This window comes from Nomascus leucogenys, chromosome 7b (assembly GCF_006542625.1).
Source record: "Nomascus leucogenys isolate Asia chromosome 7b, Asia_NLE_v1, whole genome shotgun sequence".
NCBI classification, from domain to species: Eukaryota; Metazoa; Chordata; class Mammalia; order Primates; family Hylobatidae; genus Nomascus; species Nomascus leucogenys.
Window position 1 is genome coordinate 109,304,050 of NC_044387.1, and position 25,424 is coordinate 109,329,473.

Sequence of the window (25,424 nt, forward strand, 5' to 3'; positions counted from 1 at the left end):
GCAAGCCTTTTCTGAATGTCCAGACCAAGCATTAAATTTACATCAAAATTAAAATATATGAATACTCATATAAATAATCTATACACACATAAATATTTTTATATATGAACACTTACATACACACACTTACATGCCTGCAAATGAGTGCAAAACTGTGTTCCTTTGCCTACAATGACTACATTTTTTTTTTTTTTTTTTTTGAGACGGAGTCTCGCTCTGTTGCCCAAGCTGGAGTGCGGTGACATGATTTCAGCTCACAGCAAGCTCCACCTCCTGGGTTCTCGCCATTTTCCTGCCTCAGCCTCCCAAGTAGCTGGGACTACCGGTGCATGCCACCATGCCTGGCTAATTTTTTGTATTTTTAGTAGAGATGGGGTTTCAGTGTGTTAGCTAGGATGGTCTTGATCTCCTGACCTCGTGATCCACCCGCCTCAGCCTCCCAAAGTGCTGGGATTACAGGCGGGAGCCACTGTACCCAGCCGACTACAGTTTTTTTAAAAAGATACATTTTTAAGCATGACATTTATTAATTTATAAATTGTGCATCTCATTTAAGATTCTGATATCAGGGTTTTGAATGTTAACAGGCCATCATTGCCTGGCAGAAATATAATTTACTATAATTCAATTTTATTTTTACAAACATCTCTTGTTGATAGTTGATTATGCTTCTGTGAAGAGATTTTAGAATCTGATTCTGTAAACCTGAGGTATCGTGTTTTATTATTGGCCCACAATATCTTTAAAGAAACACAGCTTATAAGCAGCTTATTCAATTAAAATAAACTTTCACTTTGTTCCCTACCTGCTTCAGTGAGCACATTGAGTCTTTTGTATAATACAACGACAAGGATTATAATTTTCACCATATCTGGCTTTCTTCAAAGGTCTTTTTGTTCAGTCATTTATCTTTCCAAAGACCTGGACACTCATAAGTATCCTAATTATTGAAAACAAAACTATTAATAGTTTTCTTTATTAAGGGTACACCAGGTCAATTACAGAGCAAATCACTTTTATCTAAAAAAACACAAGTTTTCTGAAAGTAATAAATCTGCAGATAACTTTTAAAGAGATGAGGAGTTGATACAAAAAAATGACTTCTGAAATTTAAAATAACTAATTTGAAACACATTGCTAAATTACTCCTCCCAAAATGAAGACTCCTGAAATTTAAATAATTGCTTTAATGGAGATGAGTAGTAAATGCCAAAGTGAGATGAGAAGTCTATTTTTAATGACTCTAACCTGTCGGAGATTACATACTAGAAGCACATATTTTGCCTTTGATTGCTGCAGACACAGGCATCTTTTGAGACCTTTAACAATTCACACTGACTTTCACTTTTCCAGATAAACATATGCAAAACATTTGCTGCAGCAAACCTGGAGATCACGCTAAAACATATAAATCAAACTATTAACACATACCAAGTCATCGTATTTTCCCCTTTTAAGAATTAGTCACAGTAGCCTTTTAGCTATAAACTGTGTTATCCTAAAGTTTCACATGGAAAGGAATCAAGAGACCAAGTTTTCCTAAGATTTCATATGATCCTATAGCAGAACTGTATAGATTCAAGACAGTGACCGTTATTATTAAAAATAACATATCTTTAGTTAGAGTTAACATGACTGTCTAACAAATCATCCAAAGTGTAATGGCTTAAAATAATGACCAAATTTATTTTTCTCACAAATTCTCAGTTTGGGAGGGGCTCAGGGGGTTTGCTTGGCTCTGCTCCGCGTGGCGTTGGGTGGAGCTTCTCAGAGTCTGGGGCTGTCATCATTTACCGGCTCGTTATCTCATCTGCCTAGCACTTGGCTCTTGGTGTGGCAGGGACCTTATCTGGTGCTGTTGGTCAGAACACCCACACATGACCTCTCCCTGTGGTCTGAACATTCCTGCAACATAGTGCCTGGCCTTCAAGAGCAAGTGGGCAAAAGAAAGAGCTGGGCAAAAGCGGTGTTGGTTTTATGACTTAGCTACAGAAATCACAAAGCATGAGATGTGCCGTAACAGTCATAATTCCCACCCAGATTCAAGGGGAAGAAAACAGACCTCAGCTCTTCACAGGACGGGTGTTGGTCATATTATAAGAAGAACACGTGGGGTAGGTTATCAATGTGGATGTGAGTGTTTGTGTTTGTGTGTGTGTGTGTGTCCATGCACATGTAGGCACAGACACATATGTGAAAACATTTCAGGGATGCAATTTGTCACTCTTGGCCTCATTTCAATTCCAGTGGAAATATAAGATTTTAATACCTTGTGGAAACTGCTGGAACTCTCTTCAAGAAGCTGATCTTACTCCAAGAGCAATTGAACAAGTTGGGTAGGCACTACCAGTGAGGACCCCTCCATAAACCCTTAGATTCTATCAGTACTGAAGAAGAAAACTCCAATTAAGAGTGGGAGAGTACCATACCATGAAAGCAGAATAGTAAAAAGCTGTTGTTCCTGCCAGCCCAGCATCCTTTTTTTTCAAATACATATCTATTTACTTTTGAGGAAGCTGTGGCTTCCGCAGGGATTTATGATATCTCTTGGTTCTTGTGATTTTTACTGATACGTGCCCAACCAAAAAGATTATTTCATCCCCCATGGCCATAGTGATGGACTTAGCAAAAAGTTACAGCCAATGTTTATTATTATTGGGAGTTTTGCCCAAATTTGGGAAAAATATAAACATTTCTATTGGAGCAATCAAGTAAGATATAAGCCTGTGTTGCTACTGAAATAAATGCATACAGAAAATAGCAAAGATGAACAGAAACAGGCACCTTATGCATCATTTGAGCCTTTAGAAATAGCAAAGGTAACCTTCTAGTAATGTGGGCAAATTTATCCCTTTTTGCTTACCTCTCTGTTTATTAACTCAGTCAATTGGGTTTCTGTCAGTTACAATTGAGGACCCCAAATAAATACTATGCGGGTGTTAAGAAGTTTAAAGAAAACAGATGTTTTCACAGTGGAAATAGAATTAATTGCATTCCACAAACAGCAAAATAGCAAAAAGGCAGATGCAAGTCCAGCCATGTCAATGACTACATTAGACGTAAATAGAATCACTTCAATCAAAAGGCAGATATTGTCAGATATCATCTGACAGTAACATCCTTTATTGGCATATAACAGATAACATCTACAATTAAGGCAGATAACATCTACAATTAAGAACCTCTCTATTTATTTTAGCTAGACAACCTACAGAATAGAAGAAAATTTTTTCAATCTATCCATCTGACAAAGGGCTAATATACAGAATCTACAAGGAACTTAAACAAATTTAGTTCCTTGTTTAAAGAACAAACAACCCCATGAAAAAGTGGGCAAAGGATACAAACAGATACTTCTCATAAGAAGACATGTATGTGGCCAAGAAACATATGAAGAAAAGCTCATCATCACTGGTGATTAGAGAAATGCAAGTCAAAACCACAATGAGATACCATCTCACACCAGTTAGAATGGCAATCATTAAAAAGTCAGGAAACAACAGATGCTGGAGAAGATGTAGGGAAAGAGGACCGCTTTTACACTGTTGGTGGGAGTGTAAATTAGTTCAACCATTGTGGAAGACAGTGTGGAAATTCCTCAAGGATCTAGAACTAGAAATCCCATTTGACCCAGCAATCCCATTACTGGGTATATACCCAAAGGATTACAAATCATTCTACTATAAAGACACATGCATACATGTGTTTATTGCAGCACTATTCACAACAGCAAAGACTTAGAACCAACCAAATGCCCATCAATGATAGACTGGATAAAGAAAATGTGACACATATACACCATGAAATACTATGCAGCCAGAAAAAAGGATGAGTTCATGTCCCTTTCAGGAACACGGATGAAGCCAGAAACCATCATTGTCAGCAAACTAACACAGGAACAGAAAACCAAACACTGCATGGGAACATCACACACTAGGGCCTGTCGGGGTGTAGGGGGCAAGGGGAGGGATAGCATTAGGAGCAATACCTAATATAGATGACGGGTTGATGGGTGCAGCAAACCACCATGGCACATGTATACCTATGTAACAAACCTGAACGTTCTGCACATGTATCCCAAAACTTAAAGTATAATTTTTAAAAAGGAAAGAAAGAAGAGCAAATTAAATCCAAAGCAAGAATAAAGAATTAATAAAGATTATACAGAAGAAAAAAACATAATAAATCAATAAAATCAAAAGTTGTATGTTTAAAATATCCACAAAATTGATAGACATTTTGTAAACTAACAAAAAAGAGACGTCTCGAATTAACTAAATCAGAAATGAAAGACTGGATGCTACTACTGATGTCACAGAAATTAAAAGGAATAATATGAAAAACTGTATCCAGACAAATTAGATAACTTAAATGAAATGAACAAATTCCTAGAAAGACATAAGTTGCTAGGACTAACTCAAGAAGAAATAGAAAATACGAATAGAACTAGAACTATAAAACACAAAGAAATTCAGTTAAGATTTAAAATTTTTCCCAAAAAGAAAACTCCAGGCCTGTCACAGAGGAATTCAATCAAACATTTAAGAAACAATACCAATCTTTCGCAAACCCTTCCAGAAAACACAAGTAGAGAGAACACTTCTTAACTTATTCTATGAGTCTCATATTTAATAACAAAAACAAATGGCATCACAAGGAAAGAAAACTACAGGCAAAGATCTCTCATAAAGGTCAATGCAAAAATTCATGACAAAATACTAGCAAGCCAAATTTAGTAAAATATTAAAGAATTATACGTCATGACCAAGAGTGATTTATATTAGAAATGTGATTTTTATTTGAATTAAAATTTAGAAATTCAATTAACTTAAGACACTATATTAATAAAACTAAGGGCATAATCCAAATGATCATCTTGATAGATGCAAAATCATTTTACAAAGTCTAACACATATTCCATATAAATCCAACACCCATTCATTGTCAAATCTCTCAACAAGCTAGAAGTAGAAGGGAAATATTTCAATATGATAAAGGACAGTCAAAAAACCTACAACTAGCATCATACTTCATGGTAACAGAATTGATGTGTCAGCCCTAAAATTAGAAAGAAGGCCAGCACACTGACTTGCCACTTTTATTGAACATTGTACTTACTAGAAGTTCAATGGGTACAAAAAGGCAATTGAAGGAAGTAAGGGCCATTCAGACCGTGAGGAAAATCATCAAAGTGTTTTTATTCCCAGACAACATGATCCTCTAGGTAGAAAAACCTAAGCAATTTACAAAAATGCTACAGAAAATAATAAATAGGTTTAGCAAGTTAGGTGGATTCAAGCAGTATACCAATGTCAACAAATGTCTATATATTACCAATACATAACATAAAAACAAAATTAATGTACAAATCCATTCCTAATGGCATAAAAAAAGTAATATAAGTAGTATAAGATTTGTATCTGAAAAATACAAATCATCGCTGGGAGAAATGAAAGAACATTTTTAAAAAGAGAAACACCTTACCACAGCCAGAATGTCCATTATTCAAAAGTCAAAACAAACCAAAACAGCATATTGGGTTGGATGTGGTGAGAAGGGAACGATTATACTCTACTGATGGGGATGGAAATCGGTACAACCCCTATGGGACATAGTAAGGAGATTTCTCAAAAAACTGAAAGTAGATTCACCACTGAATCCAGCAATCCCATTGGTGGGTATCTAGCCAAAGAAAAAGCAGTCATGATATAAAAACAACAAAAAAAACCCACACACACCTGCCTGTGTAGATTTATTGCAGGATAATCCAAAATTGCCAAAATATGGAGCCAGTCTAAGCACCCACGAACTGATGAGTGGATAGAGAAAACGTGGTAGAAGTACACCATAAAATACTATTCAGCCATTTAAAAAAAGAACAAAATAATGTCTTCTGCTGCAACTTGGATGGAGCTGGAGGCCATTATTCTAAGTGAAGTAACTCAGGAATGGAAAATCAAACACTGCATGTTCTCACTTGTAAGTGGGAGCTCTGCTCTGGGTACATAAAGGCATACTGAGTGTTCTAATGGACACTGAAGACTCAGAAGGGAAAGTGGGAGGGGGTGACGGATTTTTTTAAAACCTACATATTGGGTACAATGTACGCTACTCAGGTGACAGATGCACTAAAATCTCAGACTTCCCCACTATACAACTTATCCATTTAACCAAAAACCACTTGCACCCTATTCATAGTTTGGAAAACTCAATATTGTGAAGGTGACACTTGATTCCAAAATTGATCTATAGATTCAACACAATCCCTTATTAAAGTCCCTGCAGAGTTTTTGTTTTTGCCTCTGCTTTTGTTTTTGCAGAAATTTACAAGAAGAGTCTAAAATGTATATGGGAAGGCCATCAATTTTCTAAAAGACTATCCTTTCCCTCTTATACCTTAAGTTTACATCTATTGATCAATGTCTAGAAACAAATCTTTCCATTTATATTTAATTTATGACAAAGATGCCAAGGCAATTTAAGGTGGAAAGGCCAGTCTTTTAGAAAACTGATGCTGAGACAATTGAATATTCACATACAAAAATATGAGTTTATACCCTTACTTCACATGAACTCAAGGTGGATCATAGACCTAAATGTAAGTATTAAACTATAGAACTTTTAGAAAAACACCTAGGTGGAAATCTTTGTAACTCTAGGTGAGGTCAAGAATTCCAAGATACGATGCCGGGTGCAGTGTCATGCCTCTAATCCCAGCACTTCGGGAGGCCGAGGCAGGTGGATCACTTGAGCTCAGGAGTTCGAGACAAGCCTGAGCAATATGGCAAGACCATGTCCCTTAAAAAAAAAAAAAGAATTCTTTTTTTGACACCAAAAGCATAACCAATAAATGGAAAAAAATTGGATTTTATCAAAACTTAAAATGATTATACATCAAAGGACACTATTAAAAGACACTATCCAGAAAACAAAAGGAAAAGCCACAGATTAAGATGAATTATTTGCAAATTATATTTTAGATAAAATATATTTTTTCTGGAATTTATTATAACTTTTACAATTCAACAATAAGAACACAAAAGTCCCAATGGGAAAATGGGCCAAAAATGTGAACAGACACTACCAAAAATGGTATATGAATTACTAATAAATAAAAATATTCTCAATATAATTTGTTATTTGGGACATGAAAATTAAAACCACAATGACATCCTGATTAACATGAAGGAAAGTAGCTATAATAAAAGTGATAAACAATGACAAATGTTAGAGTGAGGGTATGTAGAAACAGTCATCTTCATGCTTTGCAGGTGGGAATGTAAAAATGGCACTGCCATTTTGTAAACAGTCTGACAGTTTTATAAAAAGTTAAATATAGGCCAAGTGTGTTGGCTCATGCCTGTAATCCTAGCACTTTGGGAGGCCGAGGCAGGTGGATTGTCTGAGCTCAGGAGTTCGAGACCAGCCTGGGCAACACAGTGAAACCCCGTCTGTACTAAAATACAAAAAATTAGCCAGGCATGGTGGCATGGGCCTGTAATCCTAGCTACTTGGGAGGCTGAGACAGGAGAATAGCTTGAACCCAGTAGGCGGAGGCTGCAGTGAGCCGAGATTGGGCCATTGCACTCCAGCCTGGGGATCAGGGCGAGACTCCATCTCAAAAAAAAAAAAAAAAAAAAAAAAAAACAGTTTAAATATAAATTTATCACAGGACCAAGCAATTCCACTCCTAGGAATTTACCCAAGACAAATGAAAATACATGTCCACACAAAGGTTGTATTCAAATATTATAGCATTATTCTTAATAACCAGAACATGAAAACAATTTATATGCCCATCAACTAATGAATGGATAAACAAAATATGTATATTCATGCCACAAAAATTTTGCAACAAAAAAAGAAGTACTGATACATGCTATCACACAGATGAATCTCAAAAACATTATGCTAAATTAGAGAAGCCAGATGCAAAAGTCCACATATCCCATGATTCAATTTAATGAAAGTCCAGAGGGTTCCATCCCTGGAGTCAGAAAGTAGCTAGTGGGATGTGGGTAGGACTAGGGATTGCACACACCACCAAGAAGAGTTTTGGGGGAGTAATAATGAAGATGTGGTAAAATTTGATTTGGGTAATGGCTGCACAACTCTTTAATTTTATTAAAAATAAGTGCCTTATAAGATTAAAATGTTGAATTTTATAATACATATATTAAAACATATATATAGTACCTCAATAAATGCTTCAAAAAATTTTGTAACAAGTTAACCTAAGTATATTTAAGTACCAAAAAATAAATAAAATGATAGGACATACACTATATTTTGCCCATTGAGAAGAAAACACCAAGGGAAAGCCTTAAGAAAACACAGTGCCTCTGTGAGATGCATGACTTACTTTGTCTTCTGTGTAAAAATTAATTAGAAACATACTCTAGCAAACCTATTTGACTACTTACAATGATGTTATTAAAATGGCAAACTAGTTTTTCTCTATTAGAAGAGAAATTGTTTTATAATATTTTGCTTAAATCATTCCAAACATTTCAAATCTGTTGTGGTTTTGACATTATTTCCCTCAAGTGTTTAATTTCTTCTGAGAGTTTAATTGCTAATGTAATAATTTTAAATATAGTGAGATACTTTATATAGCATATAATTAAAGTATATAAATTGTGAACTAAATTTCACATAGCCAGAATTACCATAACACTACATATTCTCTTTTATATTTCATAAATTTACAACTTACAAAACACTTATACAATTTACTGATCACTTACTTTGCATCAGAAAAAATTCTAGTCTTTGAAAATTCATTAAGAATAAAATAAACAATAACGTATAAATTTGTGAAGCCTAATTCTAGAAGATGATTTATTTCATGTTCTTTTCAAAAGTTACCTGTAAGAATTTGTTGTCTTAAGTGGCCAATTGATGAAATGATAAAATTTTTTAAAAAATTTATTTGCCTCATTTCTGTATTCAGAACCACATGCAAATCTGTTTCTACTGTACGATTATTATTTTTTAAACCATTAAATTCAATGCCATGTAGGTCACTATGAAGACATTTGTGGAAAAATCACACGTGCATTTTTGTCAGTCTCATAACAAGGTGTATTAGTCTGTTTTCACACTGCTAATAAAGACTATCCAAAACTGGGTAATTTATAAAGGAGACAGGTTTAATGGACTCACAGTTCCACATGGCTGGGGAGGCAAAGGAGGATGTCACAATCATGGCGGAAGGCAAAGGAGGAGCAAAGGCAAATCTTACATGTCAGCAAGCAAGAGAGTGTGTGCAGGGCAACTGCCCTTTATAAAACCATCAGATCTTGTAAGACTTACTATCAAGAGAAAAGCATAGAAAAAACCCACCCCCATGATTCAATTACTTCCCCCAGGATCCCTCCCACAACACGAGGATTATGGGAGATACAATTCAAGATGAGATTTGGATGGAGACACAGACAAACCATATTGCAAGGGTTCACAGGATATTACTATCTAATTTCTGGTGAGTTGAGGACACTATTTTTCAATCTGTGTGAGGGATCTTTACATGAACTCCACAAGTTTAGTTGATGTTTGCCATATACATGAATTTAAGTGTCTGCAGCCTAGAGTCTTTCAAACAGAAGCATTACTATGTCACTTCAAGTGTGACAGACATTAGGGACATGACAATGCTGTGTTCTGAGACAAGACAGAAAAGCTATCCTGTAAAGTTATAGGATACAGTATAACGCGACTAAGGATTTCTATGAAGATGGAGAAGTGAGCACTTCTGGAAAAACCTGGAGTCACTAGTGAGATTGAGGGATGGCAAGCAAGGGGAGAATATCTGGAATTCCTTAAAAGAAATCTTTGAGTCATCAAGAAAGGACAATTAGCCAACAACAGTGGAGAAATATCTTAGCAGATGGGGCAGCAGAAATATACACATACGCAGAGAGTGATGAGTAGCCCATGAGTAATAGATGATCAACATCAAGTCTCTACCTGCAAGAGTTTAACAAACAAAAACTGGTAAAAAAAATTATCAACAAAGTAGTGTATGTATGAATATGATATAAGATGTTCATGACTGTCTATCTCTACAACAATTTTTATTTGCTACTAAAGAATGTAGCCTTTGTAAACTTAAAATAAAAATTCATATTTTGTTTCCAAATAGCTGAAAATATTTAATAGCAAAAAGTAATTTTTAACTAGACCATTTAATTATTATCTTTACTCAACTGCTTATTTTACCATTAAAAAGAATAGTAAAAATTAAGACAATCTCCAGAATTTTGAAAAAGCAGGCTTTTTTCTGGAAAAAAAATTGTAAAGTCCTGTTTCTCAGTGCTGTAAGAGTACCTATTACACTACATCGTCATAACACAGAACACATACTTTAAAACTTCACTGCCATTTTAGTAGATGGAAATATTACCACTGTGTTGCTTTAATATTATCTCTTTGATGATCATAAATGAAAGCTTTTTCATATGGTATTAGCCATATGACTTTCCTCCATGTTTGATATCTCTATTCATATCCTCTACCAATGATTCACTTGGAGCCTTAATGGTTTTTTATTCCATTTGTGAGATGTTGTTTACACCCGTGTTTTGGAAAGGGGTGTAAAGTTTGAATGAACACTTCATGTTTTGAATTTATTAATCATTCCCCCAAATTTACGCCAGTTTATCTGACTTTTAATTTTATTGTTTTGCAAACTACCCAAAGTTTATTTTAACTGCGTAGTAGATACGGAGAGACAGTAGAGCATGATTGTTAAGAAAGTGTATTCTACATGGGACAGTAAAATCCTCTCCCCCTTTACCTTTGACCCAGGCCCTCTACTCCTAATGAGTGATAAAAAAACAGCTAGAAAATCAGGGAGAAGGCAAACTATTCCCCAAGCCACTACAAATACCATTTCTGACATCTTATATCAGCTGCATGATGGTATTAGTCTGTTTTCAAGTTGCTGATAAAAACATACCAGAGACTGGGTAATTTATAAAGAAAAAGAGGTTTAATGGACTCAGTTCCACATGTCTGGGGAGGCCTTAGAATCATGGCAGAAGGTGAAAGGCACATCTTGCATGGTGGCAGGCAAAAAGGGAGTGAGAACCAAGGGAAAGGGGCTTCCCCTTATAAAACCAACAGTTCTCCTGAGTCTTATTCACTACCATGAGAACAGCATGGGTGAAACAACCACCATGATTCAATTATCTCCCATCAGGTCCCTCCCACAACACGTGGGAATTATGGGAGCTACAATTCAAGATGAGATTTGGGTGGGGGCACAGCCAAACCATGGATTTTGCCCGAGAACTAGATGTGAATAGAAATTTTAATTCACAATCATGTTTGAAGCGTGATTATTACACAGCATTGAACTGCATAATTACTGAACTAAAACTGTGTTTGCAATGCACAGGTCGCCATACCATGGGATACTACTGAGCACTGAAAATTGATGAGCATGCAGTAGTATGGATGATTCTCACATGAAAGAACTGTGGAATCCTAATTAGGGAAGAGGAGTAAGGCTGGAGGGACCAAGAGAAAGCAAAAAGAGAAAGCAGATAACTCAGAAGTTTGCCTTTCTTCCTGGTCCAGGACACATAATCCTCCTGTGCAAATAACTTACAATCTTTCTGTGCTCAGCCATCACCAGACCCTTGGCTGATAGAGAATGACAAGTTAGCTTACTACAACTTTGGTGTTGTCAGTACTACGCAAAGCCCTCTTCAGCACACAGCAGAAGCACCATCCTATAAAACCTCACAGCAAACCTTTGTCTCTTGGCAGTTAGATCCTTTCTCGCCAACTTCCCCATTGCTCCCTTGCAACATATTTCCCTATGTTCTCTAATAATCTGCCTTTCTTTAGTTGCAACTATCTTGGTAAATTCTACTTACTCCCAAACCACTGGCCCCAGGTAGTTGCTGATGGCCTGCAGCAGAAGCTGGATTCCAAAAGCTACACACTGTATGAATATAGCTACAGAAGATATCTTGGCAAAGGCCAAATTATGGAGCTGAGAAACCAAACAGTGATTATCAGGGGCTGGGAATGGAGACAGAGGTGGCCTGCAAAGATATAAGATGAAAATTTGGGGTGGTGATGAAACTGTTCTATATTTTGGTCTTGGTAGTGGTTACATGACTATACACATTTTTTAAGATTAACAGAATTGTATACTACAAAGCATGAATTTCACCACGGTAAATTATACCTCAATATACAAAAGAAAAAGAAGCTTGGTAGAGTTATATGGGATAAAAATTGATATGACCAGTGAGGAATTGAAAAAATAACAGTCTCTGACATTCAGAAGCTGGCTTGGCCCACAAAGCCATTCTTCTATTAAACACAAAAAATGTCACAGAACAATACCTTCAGACATGGCTACTCTAAGACTCTAAAATAAGACAAAGTAAAGCTACTGCATAATTTTAAGAATGAGATCACTGTGCCACCATAATACCAACCATTCCTCTCTACCAACTCATTTAAGTGACTGCTACTACTTCACCAATTATGTTTAGCCTCACTCTATTCTGCCTTCTTATAGATAAGGTTTATAATTGAGATAACCAATCAAAAGCTTTGAGAGTCACAGACAACCACCCCTAGACACTGCCATGGGGCTAGAGCCTAAAAGTGCTCCCCGTGGCCTCCGCACCTGCCCGTCTGCATGCTTCCACTAGGGGTTTGAGCAGCAAGGTGACCGAAGGAGTGAGCCACACCCCTGTCACATGTGCTGTGATGGGGATGAGGAAACCTTCTGTTTCAATAGTAAGCAGCTATGTTGTGGTAAAATACCATTTCACAATTCTACCTGAAACTGAGATGAACAATAATACAAAAGAACATTCAAAAGAAATTAAACAGCCTTAAGGCAAGCTCCATTTAGGTGTGAAATAGAAACACAAAACATTTAGCAACTGGCCACAATGTTCTTTTAACCTCTTACAATTTTTAGGTCTTTTATTATTTAAGTTAACTGCATAGTGGAAGAAAAAGTTATTTTTCCTCTCCCTTCTTGCAGGAGCCCTGCAAATCAGATTAACATAGCAGAGATTAGCAAGAGAAAAGCATATAATTTTATTAGCGTGCACATTCCCAAAACAGATGGAGGAAACTTAGTAGTCAGTAACTCAAATGGTAGTTATTGGTGTCTCCAAACCTAACTTAGTAGGGGAAAGGGAAAGGGAGAAACGGTACTTGTGAAAAAGCAGCTGAATTTCTGGAAAGATAAATGGCCCTTAGAATAGACAGTAGATAGGAGAGTGCATGAAAATGTCTATGTGGGTATGGTGATGACTTCTCTTCTTCTAAAAAAGAAAATAAGAGTTGTTCTTAGGAAGAGCACCATTAATAAAATACCTAAGATTTCATTAATATGATTAATAAGATAAGGGATTTCATTAACTCAAATGCCTTCAGTTTAAAATAACTCTCGTGCCAAAGTTGTATATTTTTCGATGGCATATCCTGATCTCTTTCAATGGCCTGTCATTCATTACTTTAAATTGGTAAATGTTTTTGAGATATTAGTGTTATTCTGTGACCTGTAGTTCTATTCGCTGTATGAATCACGTCCCTGTGGACAGCTAAGGGAGCTACAGGTCACTTACTCCACCAGTCATGTATTCCTTTCTTTTTCTATGATTTCTTATTGCCATTTAAAAGCATGTATTCAGTAGTAAGGTTTAGAAATGAGTAAAACACAAACACTTTCTATATTATTTAGGCCCATGTCTACATTGTTAAAAATAAGCAACACTAGACAGGTGCGGTGGTGCGTGTCTGTAGTCCCAGCTACTCAGCCGGCCGAGGTGAGAGGATTGCTTGAGCCCAGGAGTTTGGGCTGCACTGAGCCACTATCGCACACCGCACTCCAGCCTGGGTGACAGAGCAAGACCTTATCTCTTAAAAAACAACAACAGGGCCAGGCACGGTGGCTCACACCTGTAATCCCAACACTTTGGGAGGCAGAGGCGAGCAGATCACGAGGTCAGGAGATCAAGACCATCCTGGCCAACATGGTGAAACCCCGTCTCTACTAAAAATACAGGTATTATCTGGTGGCAGGCACCTGTAATCCCAGCTGCTCAGGAGGCTGAGGCAGGAGAATCACTTGACCCCAGGAGGTGGAGGTTGCAGTGAGCCGAGATCGTGCCACTGCACTCCAGCCTGGGCAAGGGAGCTAGACCCTGTCTCAAAATATATATATATTATAATATATATATATATAATATATACACACACACACATAAAAATAAAAAAAGGTGTTAGAAGTAGCTCAAGGTAGAAAATAAGTAAATAGTATTAGACGCATTTTCTGAGACAAATGTAATTCAATTAGAATTGTCCACTATTTACATTCAAAGTCAATTAATAATCCTATTCAATAAGCTGGCCATAGCCTTTGCCTTATACTACAAAAATGTCATTAAGAATCAAATATAATCGACCCAAATTGTGTTAGTTCACTGCAAAACTAACACCTTGGATTTTTCATGCATGCTACAATGATAATAGCATCATTGTAGGCTAAAGCACTTCTGAATAAAATTGTTTTTCTTCAAAGTTTCAAAATTTTAAAATGTTAAACTATATGAAGCAATATGACTTATTAATGGGACAATGATTTTACTGCATCTCCTAACACCCCATCTGTGGCCCAACAGTGGACCTCCACAGTAGTACATAAATGTATGTCAATTGGTTGTTACATAAACATATTCTACATAAAAATGTCTTTTGTTTTTCCAAGTATATACATTCTGTAACTCATGATTTGCCTTGTATTTGTTCAATCTTATTACTTATAGCTTTAAAATATATTAACACAATTAAACTGTATGTAGTTAGAAAAGGAGGACATTAGGCAAAATATATGTAATGAGAGAAGTCTTAGCCTTACAGAACAAGACAAACACGTCAGCCAGGCAAATTTACAAACAAGAGCTGCAAATCGGTCAATGTGGCTCAAGAGAAGGAGGTTCCTCAGAGCTCCTGGGACAGGACACAGCTCATCACAGCCACCAGAGGCAGCTGACTGCTGCTCCACTCCTGAGTTCCCCTCTTTTTTTTTTTCTGGACACAATGGTTTCTTCTCCTTAATAATGGCTTCCTTCTGTCCCATAATTTCTGTTGGCATGTGACTTTGACTTGCTTTGGTGCCAGCTCTGTTAGTTTCACACTCACCAATACTTAATAACTTTTTCTGAGTCTTTTTGCTCAAATTTTCCAAAGAAAGTATATAAACAGCCCAGCCCCTGGATTAGTTTACCTTGAGACAAAACTCCATCGCAGGTCCAAACAGCTAAGATTAGGGAGGCCAGGTCAAATAGCACATTCCTCTCCACCTAGACCCACCTCTTTAAAAGTGATTGTAGGCTGTGCACAGTATTTTTAAAATGAGACACAGGCTAAGCTAATACCCCACGGTGTACATCCTACCATAGAAAAATAGCTAGTTAAACATAGACAATTCATTTAAAAATGCTGAAGATCATTATTAAGAAAAAGCAATAATTAATGAAAATTGAGGGTTGAATTTCTACTATATAAATAGCATAGTAGTTTTTCTTGAAGTGTAATGATCTGGATCCAGGTTACCGCTGCACAAATGGAGAGGAACTGAAATATACTAGAAATAGATGTGGCTAGATACAGATATAGACACATATGTGTATGCACATTCTCTCCCAACATATACGTTGATAGAGGTGAGAGAAAAAGTTCACTAATATTTCTATGAACTTATTTTTTGGTTAAAAAATGAATTTGGATACTATATTTTCATCTGATTCCTATTTTACAAGGCCCATAATGTAAGTATTTTTATTTCACTACTGTTGGATATTCCCTGAGAAAGAAAGAGACATGTGACATGTGAGAAATAGCACATTTGCAAATGGATGTTTTTTGAAAATGTCAATGTTCTACTCTCTCTAGAATTAGAACATTGTTAAAAAAAAATACATCTTGGCAAAAATGAAGTGATTAGTCACCTGTATGGTACAAAATAACAATCACAAGAAACTAACCTTACGGAAAAGTGACGGATGGCATACGATTGCTCTACATGCATCCCTTCAATCAATACCAGAATAGCTCCGGAGGCAGGTACAACTGTCACTGTCTAAATTTTATAAAAGAAACTTAAATAGACAAAAGTTGTTTTCCCAAGGATACATTGCTAGTAAATTAAATGGTGGAAGCAAGATTCAAACCCAGTTTTAATTTCAGAGCAAGCCGTTGTTGGCCTCTGACTTTAAATTCCAGATAAATGGAAATAAGCACATGATATGGATATTCTAGCAATTCTGCAGAGTAATTCTAATGACACCTGTATCCTCTGTGTTATTATACTGAAATAGTCTATAGATACTCAGTATAAAGATACAGCAATGAAGAGTTGTATGGATTTTTAAAATTTTTATACACGGTTTTTGAAGACAAAAATGTTTTAAAAATCATTGAGAATATTGGGTCATTTTGTTTTCATAGTCATGCTTTCCCCTAAAGAAATCCTTTTGTTAGAAGATAAATTAGGAGGCACATTGTTTAGAAGTAAACATAGAAAGATGGATTTAACAATCTGCCTAATTATCTTATTTCTTCTTTTTTTTTGTCTCTGTGTTTGTGCATGTGCATTTTTTATGTGACTAAGGATATCTAGAGAGTGGAACGGTAATGAGAAGTAGAACAAATGGGTAGAATCATTTTGTTTGCATTATAATCCATACATGACTGAGGTAGTATGGGAAAATAAACTTCTAATTGTGGTCCTTGGTCCTAGGACCAAACTCATGATCAAAACCACTCAGATAAAAAGTATCCAGTCAGAGTAAGGTGGTTGTTTAAGAGAAAATGGGATTTTGGGGATGCTGGAAGTCAGAGAGCAAAGACAATGTTCAAAAACACGTGGTCTCTGACTTCCCCTTCTCTCCAAGAACAGAAAGTGGGCTGCTGATGCTGTGGTTAGTTTACAAAGCAGGGAAGGCCAGTGTTGGTGAGCACGTACTTAAACTGAGTGTGAGTGTGGCCTCGCTGCATGGGGAGTAGCTGCATCCCACACGCACTAGGGAATGCAAATGCCAAAACCAACACCAAAACAACAGCTCTCCCAAAAATGATTTATTCGCTTCTACTCTGTATGATCATTTTGAGGCAGGACAATAGGGTCTGGGGGCAAGGAACCTAAGGAATTCACAGAACTAAATCAAGCTCTGTGACCAGGTAAATAACTTCTAACTCTACTTCAGCCATGCCAGGAAACATCTTCATTTGCATAGGGTATACACCAAGGAAATAACTTTGTAATCTCACTTCATTCTCTATTTGCATAGGGTGTACACCAAGGAAATCACTTTCTAACCTCACTTCACCTCTTCATTTACATACAACATAGGCCAAGTCACCAATGGGAAACCTCTAGAGGGTATTTAAACGCCAGGAAATTCTGAACGTGCCTTTGAGCTGCTTGCTCGGGGCCCCCCACCCTGTGTCGTGTACTTTCTTTTTTTTTTTTTTTTCCTTTGTCAAGAATTTATTTATTTATTTATTTATTTTTTATTATACTTTAGGTTTTAGGGTACATGTGCACAATGTGCAGGTTTGTTACATATGTATCCATGTGCCATGTTGATATCCTGCACCCATTAACTTGTCATTTAGCATTAGGTATATCTCCTAATGCTGTCCCTCCTCCCTCCCCCCACCCCACAACAGTACCCGGAGTGTGATGTTCCCCTTCCTGTGTCCATGAGATCTCATTGCTCAATTGCCACCTATGAGTGAGAACATGCGGTGTTTGGTTTTTGTCCTTGCGATAGTGTACTTTCATTTTCAGTACATCTCTGCTTTTGTTGCTTCATTCTTTCCTTGATTTGCTTATGCATTTTGTCCAACTCTTTGTTCAAAACTTCAGAACCTGGACACCCTCTACCAATAACAGTTTCATTTAACGAAAGTTTCTATACTCTTGGCTAAGTAAGTCAGAAACTTATTTTAATCTCACAATGAGTACAGGTGGTATCTTCCTACCCATTCCTAACCTACTTATGAACCCTGCTTTGGAAGGTGACAAAAAGCCTCACCAAGCCTCAGAAAGAGGCCTGCTTAGCAGCATTACAATCAATAGTATTTATAAAAAGCTATCATGAGGTCAAACGCAGTGGCTCACACCTGTAATCCCAGCACTTTGGGAGGCCGAGGCGGGCGGGTCACCAGGTCAAGAGATGGAGACCATTCTGGTCAACATGGTGAAACCCCATCTCTACTAAAAATACAAAAATTAGCTGGGCGTGGTGGCGCTTGCCTGTAGTCCCAGCTACTCAGGAGGCTGAGGCAGGAGAATCACTTGAACCCAGAAGGCAGAGGTTGCGGTGAGTTGAGATCGTGCCACTGCACTCCAGCCTGGGTGACAGAGCGAGACTCTGTCTCAAAAAAAAAAAATGCTGCCATGAAAACAGTAGTGACAGAGAGCAGAGGCAATGCCATTACCTGAGACCAAGGGAAAAATTATTTGTGGTTCTAGACAGACGGTGACAGAAGTTGTTTGCTCAGACAAAGCCCATCAGAGTCAAATGCTTTCAGATTAATACCCTGCTTAAGTTATTACAGCATGGATGGCATGCGATGTTTAGGCTCACCTATTTAATCATAAAAAGTGTCTATGCATACCAACTAATTAAAACTATGTAAGTTAAAAGAAATATTTTTATATTAAATCTATTAATCCACTGGTAATTCTATTTGTATTTAATGGTCAAAATCATAATATTCTAACTTGTTATTTTATGCACAAAAACTTGGGGATAGAGTCTAAATAGAGGCTGAATGGATGATGAATATATTACTAAACAAAACAAATGAATCAATATGTTCTCAGGGGCCTCCTAGTCGCTAAATTCACAAAACTCACAAAAGAGAAAGACAAAAAAACAAAATTTACTTAGAGAATGCTGAGCATTTAAAGACCCAAATTCCTATAGGTCGCATCTAATAAAGTTATACTAGCATTCCAAAAGTATGGAAGCTGAGTAGAGGAAAATGTTAACACCACAGCAATGCAGTCAGCCATAACCATGATGTGGAAAACTGTAAAACAAATGGCTCAAATTAATAGGTTGTTGAAAAAGGATACATTAAGAAAAAAGTAATTAGCCTGTGTTGAAGTGAATAGTTAATGTATTTTGTAACAATTATTTTAAAAATGGAATACTCAAATTCTTACACGCTTCTTCTACAGAGGCTGAACTATACAATAATTAAAAAATAAAATAAGCAGATTTCTCTGCTTCATATATTTTTACCTCTTCTATGTGTACTTTTAAATTTTCTGAACCTAAGCATGCTTTTAAAATCAATTAAACATTTTATATAAACTGATAAGTAAACATATCCAAGAGTGGAAGTTGGAAGACAATGAAAATGTTTGCCTTGGATATGAGGAGGCCATCAGGGAGAAATGTACTATGGAAATATTTTTAAAACTCAGGAATAAATTGTGTTCCTCACATCAGAAATACTAAGTCACAAGGTCTGAAGCAAATCCTGCAACTTTAAAGAATTGATTTTCCAAATTACCCACCAATACCTTATAAAACCAGAATGCTGAGTAAGAAACATTCATATCAACCCCTATCTGAATTCTGAGAAAATGACTGTCATGTAATTGACAGTGGTGAGGACTGAAAGCACAGGAACACCCTGAGCTTCACCAGCACCAAGCCTAGACACGAGAAAAAAGTGATGCCAGCCTGGCACCATCAAAATAATCTCTACATATGAGGACAAGTTAGTGTCTTATAAATGCAGAGGGAAAGTGTTTAATTGTAAGAGATTTGCTGAACTAAAAAGGAGAATGTCTTCATAAACAACTGCTCTGTAGCTGCAAAATAAAACAAAACATGGACCCTTCAAAAAATATGTATGCTCCCCTCAAGGTGAGCTGAGGAGAGGATACAAAGATCTTCCAGCAGCCAAGTGAGTAACCTGGCCCCAGAGCAAAGACCACCAAATATTGGAAACTCGTGTTTCCCATTTTTTTTTTTTTGTCTTTTTCTAATCAACCAAAACACAGGCAATTAGTTTATAAGCTTCACATCCTTAACCAGAGCTGGCAAAAAGTAGGAGTCAACAAACAAAAATAATTGAAAGGAAAAGCTCATTTTTGGGAACAGAAGAGAACATCACCAAATCTGAAATGCTACTTGTAGAATAAAGTCAAATGAATATTCATTCATGAAGTGAAGACAGAATGATGTAATTCGAATAATGAGAAAATAAGAATAACCTGTTGGCATCATCCAAGTGAAAATTCGATGGAAGAACCAGAAGGTAAATTCCAGGAATTGTCTCAGAAATTAGAAAAAAAAAAGATGTAAGTGGATAATTTTTTTAAAAATCCCAATCTTGAGTTAAAAAGAGATTTGGGCAGGAAAAAAATGCCCTTGTGAATCATGCGCATTGGGTGTTAATTGAAGCCAGGACCATAGATGAGATTGACTAGAGGGAGAGGGAATTAATTTGAGACAAAAGGGCCCAAACTCAAGCTTTCCAGAACTCCAAACGTTGGTGGCCTAGAGGAAGAAAATTACCCCACAAAGCAGGCACAGAAGGACGAGCTGGAAAAGTCAGGGTTAAAGTGAGGCTGACGAGTCTCCCAGGTCACCAAAGGAGAACGGCCAACAGCAGAAAATGACGAAGAGGGGTTACACAGGAGCAAACTGAACACAAATACTGCAGGCTGGAGGTAATTACTGAATTTAGCAAAAGCTGGTTTGGGTGTAGTGTTGGATTAAAAGATTTTAGTGGGTACAGACTGAGTAAATAGAAATAATGAGAAGAGGCAACACCAGGAAGAGAGAGGCAGAATACTTCAACCTGATAACAAACAAACAAAAACCTTTTATTTAAAACCTCTGCCTAGAATGTTCTTAAAGTGAAATACGAAGTATGCCCAGTATATCTAAAGAACATGTAACATATATCACTGTTTTGTTGGGGAATATATATTATTTCGGTATAAAGATAAAACTACTTTATTTTCCCAGTAAATACTAGAAACAGTGTTCTGTCTTCCGAGCACTTTCCCGGCTGTGTGATTTCCTGAGTCCACAGTGACCTACCATGGGGCTTCCAGCTCTGCACCAGCCCAATGTCTCAAGCTCCAGGACCTGCCGTGGGCTCCACTGGCCGGCTGGGCACGCGGGGGCGAGTCTTCTCTCTCCTCCCCTGCACATTTGGGTCACGCACTGCGCACTCCACCCTGTAACGGGGAGCAACGTTCCCCTGAGAGAGCATCACCACCCTCTAATCAGGGGAGATGGGGGACAGTGTAGGCACCCCACGTCCTTCCGGTGGTTTTTTTTTTTTTTTTTGAGATGGAGTCTCGCTCTGTCGCCCAGGCTGGAGTGCAGTGGTGCGATCTCGGCTCACTGCAAGCTCCGCCTCCCGGGTTCCCGCCATTCTCCTGCCTCAGCCTCTCCGAGTAGCTGGGACTACAGGCGCCCGCCACCGCGCCCGGCTAATTTTTTGTATTTTTAGTAGAGACGGGGTTTCACCGTGTTAGCCAGGGTGGTCTCAATCTCCTGACCTCATGATCCGCCCGCCTCGGCCTCTGGAAGTGCTGGGGTTACAGGCGTGAGCCACCGCGCCCGGCCCGGTGGTTCTTTTTCACTCCACTCATGGTGAGCTGAGGAGACGGAGCAGCCTCTCTCCATGACTTACTTTCCCACAGCCGAAGCATTTTCTTACCTGTATTTGTACTGAGGAGTCAGGACGGTGCGGAGCGAGCGATTCCCCCGTCGCTTGCGGACACACCTCAGCGGCTCCACCAGGGGGAGACTGGCCTCGTTACCCGGATGGAGGCTGCGCTCAGTTCCAGCTGGGGCCTGAGTGGGGCGCTGTCACGAGGCACCAGATCCCTCTTGCCCTACGTGTATTCCCCATCGTCATTTAACACTGTTGCTTGAGTTGTGTCCAGTGGAATCAACCGCAAACAGAAAAAATTAGCAGATGTGTGTTTAAAGAAAAAAGATGACCCTTTTTGTAAATGAGAGCCCAGTTTTGAAAATACACACACTCAATATTTAAAACTTCTAAAACGAATAACAGAGTTCAGTAAATTGGGTATGCAAAGAACATAGAGAAACAAAACCCACGACTGGTCAAGGTGTACTAAGTTGGATATCATCACATGTAGCTGTTAACAGTGTAAATTAATTTTAATATTTTGAAAATTGTACAGAGCAAGCATATCAAGAGCCTTAAAATGTTCACATCCCTTGATCCACTGATTTTATGTCAAGGAATTCATTCTAAAAAATAATTCTAAAAACTAGGTAAGGATTTACATTTTAAAATTATTCTTAAAGATATATTTAACATTGATAAAAAATGAAAATGTCAGTATCCGAATTGTTAAAGAAAATGGCATTTTCTAACAATGCACTATTACATAGTCACCAGATACTGTGTTTATAGGTTCCTCTCACAATATAGAAAAATGCTTCTGTCTATGTTAGATGAAAAAGCAGGAACTTATTTGTATGTAAGCCTGATCACATGTAACATGTAAAATGAGCTCCTGTCTGTCTCAAGATAGCTGAGGTCAGATACATTTGAAATATACAGCATATCCCGAAGTTCTAGCCCTAATGTTATAAAGAACATGCCCAGAGATGATAAAACTAGGCCACAAGGTAAAAGTGACAGAAACCCTGAAGTTTGGAGTTATCATATTACATTGGACATATTTTATATAGGAGTTACCAGAGAGAATAAGTAAACTCTCTGAGATTTCATCTGAGGGAGAAGAGTTAAGTATTCAAGACAGCAAATTTAACAGGAAATGTTGAAATGTAAAAGATTCGTTTTATAACTGCATTCTATCAGGTTTTAGTTGTTAAATCTACCACTTGTGTATAAAATAGCAAATGGAATGAAATATAGAAAAATATTAATAGAGGTTGTTATTAAGTAATAGATTTTTGAGTAACTTTCCTTCCTTACACTTTTTTGTATATTGAGTTTTTATGAAAAACAATATTAATTCTATAATTGAAAAAATGTTACTGAAAAATAAAGTAAGCCAAAGAGGGGTTGGGTGTGGTGGGTCACACCTGTAATCCCAGCGCTTTGGGAGGCTGAGGTGGATGGATCATTTGAGACTAGGAGTTGAAGAGCAGCCAACATGGCAAACATCCTCTCTACTAACAATACAAAAATATGTGGTGGTGCCCACATATAGTCCCAGCTACTTGGGAGGCTGAATCGCTTCAGCTGGGAGAGAAGGTGGAGGTTGCAGTGAGCTGAGATGGCACCTCTGCACTCCAGCCTGGGCAACAGAGTAAGACTCAAAAAAAATAAATAAATAAAATAACCCAAAAAGGTAGAAAAATACTTCCAACTTCATAATTCCCAGATTAACCTCCACTCCCAATGTTGGAACCAAGATTCCCTAATCAAATACCAGTCCTGGGACTCAGTTATAAGCTTTGTTTAGCCTCTGAATCATTCAACAATCTAGTCTTGTCATGTACCTCACTGATTTTGGCTAGGGAGATATTGCCATGTTTTTTATCAAATGAATGGAATAAATTATGTAAACACAAAATGCAAGAACAATATGGTGCATGCGTTAGGTATTCAATAAATGATGCCTGAAACCAGAGACAAAACTCATTATTTTTTAGGACCTGTTGCTTATCCATAGAATAAAGATGAAATAGTGTTTCTAAAATAAGTAAGGTATGCTGAGTAACTACCCATCATCTCACTAATTAGAGCTGAATGAGTCATGAATGTTGAATATTTATTCCATAAACACAGAAACCTGTGACAGACCCCCGATTCTTCAGAGTTCACCATTAGAAAAAGGCTCATTCAATTGAAATTTGTGATTGGAAGAGGAGATGGATTCCGGCTTTATTGTTTCTCCTTGTCTACACATATTTCTGCTTTAGCCTGACTCTGTCAATTACGTTCTCCTATTATTCACTGCATACAGGCCCTCAATTGCTGTAAACGTTGGCCTCAGGCTTGCTTATTGCACTATAAATTTGGCAGGAGAGCTAATGGGAAAGGTGCAGTCATTTGCTGTTTGAATTCAATTTTCATGCACGAGGCGTTTTTCCCCAACTCCGAGAGTGCTCTGCTTGTGTCAGCAGAGCAAGTAATTAAAAGGGTCAGTGGTTAAATATTGCTACAAGTAGTTCAAAACTAAATCGTCATCTTCAAAGACAGAAAGACAAACACAGATGAATGATAAATGCATGATCCGTGGACTGATCTAGAAAAAAAAATTGCTGACACCCTTCTTCACTCCAGGAAAACAAGCGACTCCATTTAAGGGTGGTGGAAGCTCATAAAAGAGTAAGTGGTAATAGTGAGGTCCATTAGGGCATTCAAAGGCCGGTGCTCTATCAGAGGAAAAATCAATGTGAGCATTGCATTTGCAAACCAAAGTCAGGGTTATTGTTTCATTTGTCAAGGTTTTAGGCCACAGAGTAGAAACATTTAAACGAGTGATTTAAATCAAGCTAATCTTTTTAAGATTGTCCATCTATTCAAAACATTAAGCTTAATTGATGCTTCAAGACAGAGTACTCTTCCCTTTCCATCTTAGCTATCTTAGCTCTCACCACTGCCTTCCTGCTGATTTCTTTTATTAGACTCCTCAAGTCCCATAATTGAATCTAATGTGTATTTCTACTGTCATCACTAGGCTTATTAATTTGTGATTGCTCTAAACCACCACCAAAATTCCAAAAGGAGGAGGGAAAATACATGGCAAAATATAGGCCAGGCTTTGTGGCTCCCATCTGTAATCTGGGCACTTTGGGAGGCCAAGGTGAGAGGATCACTTGAGGTGAGGAGTTTGAGATAAAACTGCACAACATAGTGAGACCCCATCTCTACAAAATATACATAACATATATACTATATTAATATGTGGTATATTATATTTTATATTTTATTCTATATAACATTTGTGTATTTTATATATATTATTATATATTTATGTATATTATATATAAAACCTTATCAATATTTAAAGAGAAGTTTATACCAAAATATTTGTTCTCCTCTTTAGAAAAATAATCCCAGGCACTTGTTATAATCTGGTTCCAAACATCATTGCACTGTTTTAAGTTTTTTTAAAAAACTACTGTGATTTAAAAAGCGAGTAAACAGAAAATGGTTATTTGTATCTATAGCTGCTGGACTTTCTTCTTGGTTGTCCCCCAGGGATGTACGGCACAGGGGGCAGAGGCTGAGTCTTCATCAGGTGGAAAGGACGGTAACAACTGCACTCACTCCAGCTTTCTCCAGCACCCAGGGGATTTAACATTCCCTAAAGACACTTTTCTTTTGTAATTCAATTACCTTTCCCAGGTAGAACCTACCCGGCTCTAAGTGCTTTCTAATGA

The 25,424-nt window shown here is 37.4% G+C and overlaps 1 long non-coding RNA gene across 2 annotated transcripts in view; it reads right to left on the reverse strand.

The window, feature by feature from the left end:
* LOC115836101 overlaps window positions 1-25,424 on the reverse strand; it is a 469,594-nt gene that overhangs the window by 243,944 nt on the left and 200,226 nt on the right. The window contains exon 1 of one of the 2 annotated variants that reach the window (XR_004031105.1): window positions 21,748-22,019. The exons of the other annotated variant lie outside the window; for it this stretch is intronic. This is a non-coding gene — a long non-coding RNA (uncharacterized LOC115836101). Of the gene's footprint in view, window positions 1-21,747; window positions 22,020-25,424 lie in introns of those variants that run through there. 2 annotated transcript variants of the gene reach the window in all.